The sequence below is a fragment of the Humulus lupulus genome, chromosome 4, assembly GCF_963169125.1.
Source record: "Humulus lupulus chromosome 4, drHumLupu1.1, whole genome shotgun sequence".
NCBI classification, from domain to species: domain Eukaryota; kingdom Viridiplantae; phylum Streptophyta; class Magnoliopsida; order Rosales; family Cannabaceae; genus Humulus; species Humulus lupulus.
This window is the reverse complement of record NC_084796.1, coordinates 240,797,533-240,808,464: the sequence shown is the minus strand read 5'-3', so window position 1 is coordinate 240,808,464 and position 10,932 is coordinate 240,797,533.

The following is a 10,932-nucleotide window of genomic DNA, read 5'->3' as shown; positions in this document are numbered from 1 at the left end:
ACTTAACTGACACGCAAGAATCAGAAGTTTGTGTGGTCAGAAAAGTGTGAGAATAGTTTCCTGGAACTGAAGTAGAGGTTAATTACAGCTCCAGTTATGAGTCTTCCAATAGATCAAGAGAAATTTGTGATTTACTGTGATGCCTCACATCAAGGTTTGGGTTGTGTTATGATGCAGTCAAGGAAGGTGATTGCATATGCGTCACATCAACTGAGAGAGTATGAACGTAGATACCCTACTCATGATTTAGAGTTGGGAGTTGTGGTCTTTGCATTAAAGGTATGGAGACATTACCTTTTTGGGGAGAAGTGTGGGATTTATACTGACCATAAGAGCCTGAAGTACTTCTTCACACATAAAGACTTAAACATGAGACAAAGGCGTTGGCTGGAGTTAGTAAAAGATTATGATTGTGAGATTCTGTATCATCCAGGAAAGGTCAATGTGGTAGCAGATGCTTTAAGCCGAAAGGGTCCGGGACAGATTTTCAATGCGAGGTTGATATCCATAGAATTGGCAGAGGATATGACCAGAGCTAGCATAGAGTTGCTGGTGGGCCAGTTGGCCAACATTACGCTACATTCTACGCCGTTGGAGAGATTCAAGGAAGGTCAGTTGGGTGATCCACAAGTGATCAAGGTCAGAGAAGATGTTTTAGCTGGGGTGTCCAGAGATTATACAGTGTCAGAGATGGGCTTATTGAGATACAAGGGTCAGATATGTGTTCCGTTAGACACTGCTTTGAGGCAAAAGATTCTGGATGAATCTCATACTACTTTTTACTCTTTGCATCCAGGTGCTACAAAGATGTATCAGGATGTGAGATCACTGTATTGGTGGCCTGAGATGAAGAAGGATGTGGTAGAGTATGTGGCTAAATGCTTAACATATCAATAGGTCAAGGCAAAGCATCAGAGGCCAGCAGGGCTACTACAGCCTCTAGACATCCCAGAGTGGAAATGGGAAGACATCACGATGGATTTTGTGGTGGGGTTACCCAGGACTATGGCTCAACATGATTCAGTATGGGTTATTGTGGATTGCTATGCCAAGTCAGCTCACTTCTTACTAGTGAGAACTACCTATACAGTTGACCAATACGCAGATCTCTATGTGAGAGAGATTGTGCACCTCCATGGAGCACCTAGGTCGTTTGTGTCAGATCGGGACCCCACTTTCACTTCCATGTTCCGAGGAAGTTTACAGAGGGTCATGAGAATACAGTTGGAGTTCAATTCTACTTATCATCTTCATACAGATGAACTATCTAAGAGGACGATTCAGATATTAGAAAACATGCTCCGAGCATGTGTGTTGGAATTTGGTGGATCCTGGAGTAAATATCTACCTTTGATAGAGTTTTCCTACAACAAAAGCTATCAGTAGACCATTGGGGTGGCTCCTTATGAGATGCTGTATGGTAGGAAATGCAGATCTCCCATTCATTGGGATGAGACAAGAGAAAGAAGATACTTGGGTCCTGAGGCAGTTCAGAGGACCAATGAGGCCATTGAGAATATTAGAGCTCAGATGCTTGCTTCTCAAAGCTGACATAAAAGTTATGCAGATCCTAAACGTAGGAACGTGGAGTTCTAGGTGAGAGACTATGTTTTCCTTAGAGTCTTTCCATGGAAAGGGCTGAGAAGATTTGGGAAGAAGAGCAAGCTGAGCCCTAGGTTTGTAGGTCCATTTGAGATTCTGGAGAGGATTGGTTAGGTGGCCTACAGGTTGGCCTTACTACCGTCATTGTCGGTTGTGCATAACGTATTTCATGTTTTAGCTCTTTAGAGGTATGTAGCAGATGTGACTCATTTTTTGAGTTACGAGGATCTGGATCTTGAGGCAGGTTTCTCCTACGAGAAATAACCAATCCAGATATTAGAATGAAAAGATAAGGTCCTGAGGAATAAAACTATACCTTTGGTTAAGGTATTATATAGGAACAGCAAGGTCGAGGAAGCGATCTAGGAGCTGGAGTCAGATATGCAGGTCAATATCCCGAGCTGTTCAGGTAAATTTCGAGGACGAAATTCCTATAAGGAGGGGATAGTTGTAATGTCCCGATAACCTAATGTGGGGCCAGGAGGGCCATAATTTATTTAATATGAAATTATGTGATTATATGCATGATTATGTGAGTTATATTATTATACGATGATAATTGCATGCCAATCCCAATTGTATATTTTGATTTATTAAGAGCATAATTGTATATTTATGTGCATGTTTGTGATTTATGGGTAAGACCACATTGTTTTGTGGACATGTTCAAGCTATTCGACATGAGACGATCCTAGGTTGCAAGTTAGCGGTTTGGTCATAACGGGGTTAATTACCGGGCTCAGGGTGAGCCTGGGGGTAATTTGATGCTTAGTACATTACTGGGAATAAACAGGATGGGATATGATTTAATTATTATTTGAGAATATTGGGAGTAGTGGGTTTTGGAGGACGTTAATTATAATTAACGGGATAGACGGGAAATGATAATTTTGCCCTTGGGTGGCTATGAAGGTTTTGATGACCCTAGGGGTATTTTGGTCTTTTGACCATTAGATATGTTTAAAATTTAGTGGGCTGTAGAAGGTTAAGGCTGCAAAATAGAGTCCTTCTCTCGATCATCTCTTTCTCTCTCTCTCTCTCTCTCTCTCTCTCTCTCTCTCTCTCTCTCTCTCGGGTTGAGATTTTTGGAGCTAAACTTGAGGATTTAAGCTTGGGAATTAAGGCTTAAGAGTTTTGGGTTGTGTTCAGCCATTGGAAAGGGTTCAATTCAAGTTTGAGGTAAGGATTTCAGTTTAAATTCCTGGTTTTTACTCTGTTTTTAAGGTTAGTTTAAGGCTTGAGGTTTCGATCAAGGAATTGGGTATTTGTTGATGGTTTGAGTGGTTTAAGGCGTAGGTTTTGTTGTTAATAACCTTCCACGAAACGCCTATAATAACCTGCCAATCCACGAAACGCCTATAATAACCTGCCAATCCAAGGAAACGCCTATAATAACCTGTCAATCCAAGGAAACTTCTAACCTCAGAAGCATTCTTTGGCCTTGGCCAATCTTCGACCGCTTCAATCTTTGCTGGATCTACCTTAAACCCCTCCTTACTAACAATATGCCCAAGAAAGGATACCTGAGACAACCAGAACTCACACTTCTTAAACTTAGCAAACAGCCTGTGTTCTCTTAGTCTCTGTAGAACCAACCTCAGATGCTGCTCATGTTCTGATTCAGACTGAGAATATACCAGAATATCATCGATGAAGAAGATTACAAACTGGTCCAAATAATCCTTGAACACTCTGTTCATCAGATCCATAAAAGCAGCAAGGGCATTAGTCAATCCAAAAGACATGAATAAGAACTCATAATGCCCATACCTGGTACGAAAAGCAGTCTTCGGTATATCTCATTCCTTGACCCTCAACTGATGATAACTAGAACGAAGGTCGATCTTTGAGAATACCTTCTTACCTTACAACTAATCAAACAGATCATCTATCCTTGGCAAATGATACTTATTCTTAATTGTCAGCTTATTCAGTTCCCTGTAATCAATGCACGTTCTCAGAGAACCATCCTTCTTCTTTACAAACAGAACTGGTGCACCCCAAGGTGAGAAACTAGGTCTGATAAAACCCAAATCTAACAGCTCTTGCAACTGTACCTTTAATTCTTTCAACTCAGCTGGGGCCATTCTGTATGGTGCTCTAGAAACTGGCTCCGTCCCTGGTGCCAGTTCTATAATGTGAATGCCAAAAATTGACTAGAGCCATAGTCAATAGTTACCCTTGTAAGTGTATGAATTCTTCCCTTGTGAAATTCCACTCAAGAAAACCTCTACATTACGAGGCACCCTAGAAACTATGAGGCGCATGTCAGTGGGGCGAAGGGGGCGAAAGCCTCACTGGGCTGCTTACCACATGCACAAAGAGACAAGGGCGTCATGTGGCATAAGAGGAGTTGGGCTAAGGGAGTCAACCTCGCCATGCAAGGAACCCCGACCGCTGACTATTACGGACACCACCCTCGCTATGCGAGGGTTGTGAGGGTTCAGCCTTGTTGCCTCACACGTGCCCCATGCCTAACGAGACTCGTCTACACCCGGGGGAAGAGGGCCAGCCTCGCTATGCGAGACACCCTCGCTATGCGAGGGTGTAGCCTCGTTGCGCCGCCCATGTCCCAAGCCTCGCCTCCATGTGACCTGCGTAGGTCAGCCTCGACCCCTAGCACCTTGGCTTCTCATGATACACATAGGTGGAAGCCTCCTTGGCTTAGGCACGAGGAGCACTTGGGGACACCTAACGGGGGCGTCAAATGAACATTAGGCATCGACAGGGATTGATAAGGACGGTCGGGTACAGGTCGCGTGTACTGACACGAGATGTACGGTTATGAAGGGAACAGAGGCGTGGCCCTGTCATCCATGTTCGAGGAGTGGTGGTAGTACGGACTTGTACGAAGAGTAGTGGCGCCACTTGAACACCCCCGACCATACACCAGAGCCGATAGTACTATGTCCTGAGCCAGGACTCTGGCATTGTCAGTGCAGACACCACTACGCCCTGAGCCCCTGCACTATTAGTGTACTCGCATACGTTCCTGTCTCCTGGGACTTGTTTGTATCAAGGGACAATAGAACCCACCTATAAATAGGCCACAACCCCTCAGGTTAGGGGGTTTGGAAAACTGAGTGTATGAGGAGACGTTCAAGAAATACATGATCTTTGTTCCATTGTTGCTCTGGTTTTTTCTATTGATTGAAGAGCTTTCCTCCTGATTCTAAGCTACCCTTAGTATAAAAATCTTAGTTTTCTAACCTTTAATCGTTGACGAGATTTCACCGTCAACAGTTTGGCGCCGTCTGTGGGAACGTAAGCACCAAGCTACTATTCTACCATTACTTCCGGCAAGAAGAAATGCCAAGACATTCGAAGCGACTCAGGGAGTCACGAGAGGTGCAGGTCCACCTAAACGGAGTCCAGCTGAAGGCCTCCATGAAGGATCCACCTCCACCCTGAGACGTGGAGCCGCCAAGGGACCCTGAGGTTCACGAGAATGACAGGGAGGCCTCGTCACCGGCCATCCCACCCGGTGATAATCCTCCAAGGACAACTACCGCACCACCCGGAAATGCCAACGAGTTCCCTCCTCCCAAACCACCGCAGGTACTGAACTCCGGCCGGCAGAATCCAGGCCCCTCGACGCTTAGACATGACAAACAACCCCGGGTCCATTCCGTGAGCTCGAGTTCTAAATCACGTTTCTATGATGAGGAGATTCGTGAGCTGCACCGTAAAAACCAAAGACTGGAGACCACCATAGAGAACATGCAGGAGGTGCTGAATGGCCTGTTGCAAGGTAAGTCAAGCGTGACCCTGAAGCAGCCTAATGAATTCCTCAGCTTTAGCTGCCCTGATGTCATCATTGTAATATTTTTCATTAAACAGAGTTTGAAACTCCTCCCAACTCAGGGCATTAACATTCTTGGTCTGGGTAATTACCTCCCACCAAATCCGGGCATCCTCCCAAAACATATAGGTAGCACAGGCCACCCTCTCATTACCAACTACCTCATAAAGTCAAGGAAAGTGGTAATCATACTCATCCATTGCTCTGCCTTGGCAGGATCTGCACTGCCCTAAAAAACAAGAGGTTGTTGCTTCCTGAACCTTTCATAAAGAGGTTCCCATTTATTTCCTACCTCAGGCAGCTGCTCTGCTGCTGGCACTGACACAGGAGGTGCCTCTAATACACTAACCACTGCAGGCACTTGTTGCTGTCTCAGGAGACGAAGCTCCTCTCCCTGTTTCAACACTGTTGCCTGCAAATCATTAAACAACTGCTGCCAGTTTGCAGGAGCTGGCTATGGAATCTGAGACTGGTCATTTTCCTGACCCTGGCTGTTATTATTATTCTGGCCCTGATCACTCCGGCCAGCTGTAGTATCTGTCTGCTCTGGATTCATTCTTATTTCTAATACCTTGCTGAAACATTGATCAATACGGCCAGTCAGGTAGTAATAACTAAACCTCTTGCCGCCTCACGGTCCAAGAACAAGCAGATAATTTTCATATTCCACAGTCATTCAATTATTCAAATAGATACATGTTTATAGCATTCAACACTTAGCATGTATCACATAATCATTCATAATCAACAATACTGATGAGTATGTTCCAGCAATTTCAGTACTAATTCGCACACAGTTGCTGAGGATACAACATTTCAGGGCACAGGTTCAACATGGTGTCTCATGCATACAGGTAAAGTATATATACCACATTTAAGTAGTTATACATATAACTACATAAATAGTTACCAAACCATGAGTCGAGCTTGACTTCAGTGATGTGTGTACATGCCTAGCCAGTCTACAAGAACCTTAACCTTAGCATGCTCTGATACCAAGTTGTAACGCCCTGGTTACCCCAGAACAGTTATGGTGAATGGTGAACCGGAAATTTGACTCATTGCCTGAGTCCTTTGGTTAAAAACGTGTTCTAAGTGTTACTAACAGGTTAAGGTGAAAACCAATAAAAAGGAAAGGATATGTTTTATTTGATACATAAAAATGTTCATGGGCCCACAAGAACGTTTACAACTCAAAAAGGTCATTACTATTCCAAAATTACAAACCCGCCGACCTAAGCGGCAAAAATAGGGTAAATCCCCTAGTTCCCCTGAGAACTCCTTGGCCGTGGTGGTCAAGCAGCCGCATATGTACACATCACCACCTAAGCTCTCCACTCAAGGCTGGGTGAGCTTTTCTTTCCCTTTACCTGCACCACATAGCACCCATGAGCCAAAGCCCAGCAAGAAAACATAGCATTATATGTAATCAATATCAAAGGATTATCATTATAATCACACATAGCTCTCAAACAGACGAGTGAATATCACTTGAGGTTCTGGTAAACCATACTGAGTGACTGACAAGCAAGTCACTAATTTAAATAGAAGAGTGGCTACTAAGTAAGCCATTAGCCTTAAACAAATGAGAGACTGATGGGTAAGTCTCTAACTTAACAAATGAGTGACTGATGGGTAAGCCACACAAGCGCTTATAATGTTCATCGAACTTGAGGTCGGTCCGGCATTAATGCTCTTTGAGTCATTCAATGCAGAAAGTCGATTAGATCTAATCTTTATTGGCTTGCGTGGAACACGCTAAGGCCGTCTGACTAATGAGTCAGCACTATATGACCAGTGCCTAGTACCATTGTTTAACCTGACTAATAAGTCACAGCTTCACAGTTGATACTAGCACCTTTGCCAAATCTGACTAATGAGTCAGTACCATACACAAGTGAGCAATATTTGCTAAGCATTTCATAATCAATCCATGTCCACATTTATCAACCAACATGCTTCATGAATAATCGTGCATGTCACATATGGGGTGCAGTTCTCTTACCTCTGGTTCGAGCGAGAAATATAATAAGAACGACTCCTGAGAACGATCGACCTTGTGATTCCTTAGCGGTTACCTAATCACAACCAATTATAACCTCAATTAATGATAATCAACATGGATAGGGTTTTAACCTAAGCACCACTCTCGGGACCTCGAAACATGCCCACACGGTGAGTAGATTCGATCCAGGGCCTTAAGGATTGAAACCCCAAGTCAAAAACCCTTAAAAACACCCAAAACAGGACTTTAAAAGAACAGGGTAGCGCTACAGTGCTGAACCCCTAGCGCCCCAGCGCTATACTCAGAACCCCCAACATGCCCATTTGCCTCCTGAGTAGTGCTGTAGCGCCCTAAGGTGGGCGTTATAGCGCTACCTCCAGCACTGAAATCCCCTGAAACACCCTTCTTCATCTCCTTCGATTTCCACCTGATTCCAAAGCTTCCAAAACCCATTTTTTATGCCAAAGGAACCCAAAAACCATCCTAAGATACCCCAAACATCTGAACCATAGGAACCCTAGCCAAAACTCCCAACAAAACCAAAGTCTCAACCTAGAAATCACAGCTTCAAAACCAAGCTAGAACAGAGCAAACCAGGGAATTCTATGGTTAGAAACTTACCCAAAGCTCAGCTTATGAAGCCCTTCAATGGAGGAACACACTCCCAAACTCCCAAGGCTAGCTTCCCAAGCCTGAATCCTCAAGATTGATTCAAAAATCACAAAGAAAACTGAAGGGAAGATGGTACGGGAGAACTCTTAAACGTGCTCTGTTTTTCTACCTCTTCCTCAGCCAAAAATGACTTATATCTATCCTAGGGGTGAAATGACCATTTTACCCCTAGATCAACTTAAAGTTTCTAAAGGCTCCCAAGGGCATATTTGGTATTTTCCACCTATCTCGTTAATCATAATTAACGCTCTCCAATTCCCGCTATTCTCGATAATCTTGAACACCAATAATTCACATCCCGTTACCCTTTAATACCCAGTAACGCTCTAATCATTAAAATCACCCCAACACTCAACCCGAGCCTCGATCTTAAACTTGTTGTGACTAGACCACTAATCAATATTGCAAGATCGTCTCATGCTGAATGGCTCGAACAAACCCACATTATAATGTGGTCTCAACATATATCACCAACATGTATACAAATATACAATTTTACCCTCAACGGGCCAAATTACCATCACACCCCTGTAATTAAAAATGTGGACTCACATGCATGCATTTAACATCATATTATAATATAATTCACATATACATGCACAATATCATTTAATGGCTTAATTAAACAAGTATGGCCCTCCTGGCGTACTAATCCCGCCATTAAACCACATCAGAGAATTCGGGGCATTACATATATGTTGTGTTGATGTTTAGTCTTGATTTTTGGATTGGTTTGGTAAGGCTTTGAATGGTTTTGAATTGAGAATTAGGCAGGGGAGCTGGGTTCGTGGGGTCAAGTCACGACCGAGTTCATGCAAGTCGCGACTTGAATCCATTCCAGAGCCTCCCTTGGTTGCTATCTAGCAGGCGCGTCGCGACCCACAGGGTCAAGTCGCGGCCCACCCTTGGCACCCCAGGCAGGGGCTCTCTATCTTGGGGGCGCGCCGCGGCCCTTGGGGGCAGGTCATGACTCACCTGCCTTGTTTGTGCCAGGAAAGGATTTTATTGAGATTTAGGCTCGGGTTTTCATTTCTCTAAGCTCGGGGTCGAATCTACTAACCGTTTTAGTACGATTCTAGGTCCCAAGAGCGGGATTTAGACCATGAACCTTTTATTATTTATTTTTATTGATGGTCTTTCATATTTGGCTATGACTTGGTGATCACTAAGGGACTTAAGGATCGATCGTTCTCAATGGTCGTTCTTTTAATATTTCACGCTCAAACCAGAGGTAAGAAAACTGCACCCAGTATGTGACATGTATGGTTATTGGTGAGGCATGTTTAGTGCTCTATATATGGACATTGATTGCATTGTAAATTCCTAGCAGCTTTGCTTATTTGTGAGTGGCGCTAACTTATTAGTCAGAAAAAACATTGGTGTTAGTACTGGTCATGAAGTCTTGACTTATCAGTCATGATCGACAGTAGTACTGAGCACTGGTCATATGTTATTGGCCTATGAGTCAAGAGCGACATTAATGTGTTTAACACAGGTCAAAATGATTAGATCTAATCAACATGAGCATTAAATGCTTGACTGACCTATAGGTCAAAGAAAACTAAAGCACTGGTTTAGTCTAAAGGCTAGTTACTTAGAGCCAAGGCAAAAAAGGCTCAGGTGACTAAAACATCACATGGCTTAGGGTGCAGAGCCCCAGAGTGTGACTCATTAGTACCTATCCAGAGTGTGACTCATTAGTCATCTATCTAGAGTGTGACTCATTAGTCACTTATCTGAATAAGGCTGCAAGCCCCATAATGGTTACATGATCATTTATTGATATTATTTACATGTAGTAATAAGTTTTCTTGCTGAGCCTTTGCTCACGGGTGCTATGTGGTGCAGGTAAAGGGAAAGAAAAGCTCACCCAGCCTTGAGTGGAGAGCTTAGGTGGCGATGTGTACATATGCGGCCACTTGACCACCACGACCAAGGCGTTTCTCAGGGGAACTAGGGTTTAACCCTATTTTTGCCGCTTAGGTTGTCGGGTTGTAACTTTTATGCTGTAATGACCATTCTGGATTGTAAATAACTTTGTAAACACTTTTATAGGCCCATGTATAGTTTAATGTTTTAAATTAAAATATATCCATTCCTTTTGATCATGATTTTTACCATGGCCTATTAATAACACCTAGAAGCACGTTTATAACCTAATGACTCATTTAGCGAGTTAAGCACTATTTAAAGTCCACAGTAACGGTCTTGGAGTAACCAGGGCGTTACATCTTCACTGAAAGATGGCATACAGACTCCAAGATCACACTCTAGATCTTTCTTTGCCAACAGCTGAAGAAACATTACTGGTCTCGGTAGACTCTACCCAAGTGTAAACATGCACTCATATTTCAAGGAAAATCTCTACAGATGATCTTATGAAGATTTTTCCCAGTTCATGGACAACAAACTATGAGATACTCCACCAACCTAAAAAAGTTGTCCAAACTCTCACTGAACCATTTTATCACAAGAAAGAAGAGGGCTTTGTCGAAATAGTCTTTGATAGAACTCAAACAAAGACTCCTAGTTACTTTACCACCCAGTACATGATGACTTTTGTCACACCAACTGATGTGGAAATACAATTCTTTGATTCTCAAGGCAGCCCTATTTATGCTTTCAAATCTTCAGACGGACACAAGTATTGGGATGTTTGGGATTGCAAAAATTGCCTAAAAATAGAAGAAGACCTCCCAAAGCGACGTCCTAGCTCAAGAAAATGGCTTAAGCAGCAATTAGCAAAAGGAGAAAAGGAAATAGGGTTGTTAGGCCAACCATCTGGAAAGTTTGACTATATTGTCAAATATTCTTCTCTCAGAGACTTACCTAACCCTATTCTAGAACAAAC